General features: G+C 29.7%; 1 protein-coding gene across 1 annotated transcript in view; it reads left to right on the top strand.

Moving 5' to 3' along the window:
* Positions 1–232, top strand: part of LOC119582228 (endothelin-converting enzyme 2-like) — a 39,160-nt gene that overhangs the window by 32,142 nt on the left and 6,786 nt on the right.

Here is a 232-nt window from a genome sequence, read left to right as displayed (position 1 = left end):
CGAAACTACATTTTAAGGGATATCATATTTGATAATAATATTATGTAATATATGTTTTTTTATCGATGATGCTCGTCGGATAAGTTACGTTGATGTGACAATTGATTGTTAGAGTAAAGTAAAATGTAATGTTCAGAATAGTTTTATCAAATCAAATAATAATTTCTTCCTGTCCTTCCTCACTCACATGTTTTTCAAATAACGCTACTTGCAAGAGTCCGAAAGTCATTGC

This window comes from Penaeus monodon, chromosome 15 (genome assembly GCF_015228065.2).
Source record: "Penaeus monodon isolate SGIC_2016 chromosome 15, NSTDA_Pmon_1, whole genome shotgun sequence".
Taxonomy (NCBI): domain Eukaryota; kingdom Metazoa; phylum Arthropoda; class Malacostraca; order Decapoda; family Penaeidae; genus Penaeus; species Penaeus monodon.
The sequence above is the reverse complement of the archived record's forward strand: the minus strand, read 5'-3'. Positions and strand labels throughout refer to the sequence as shown.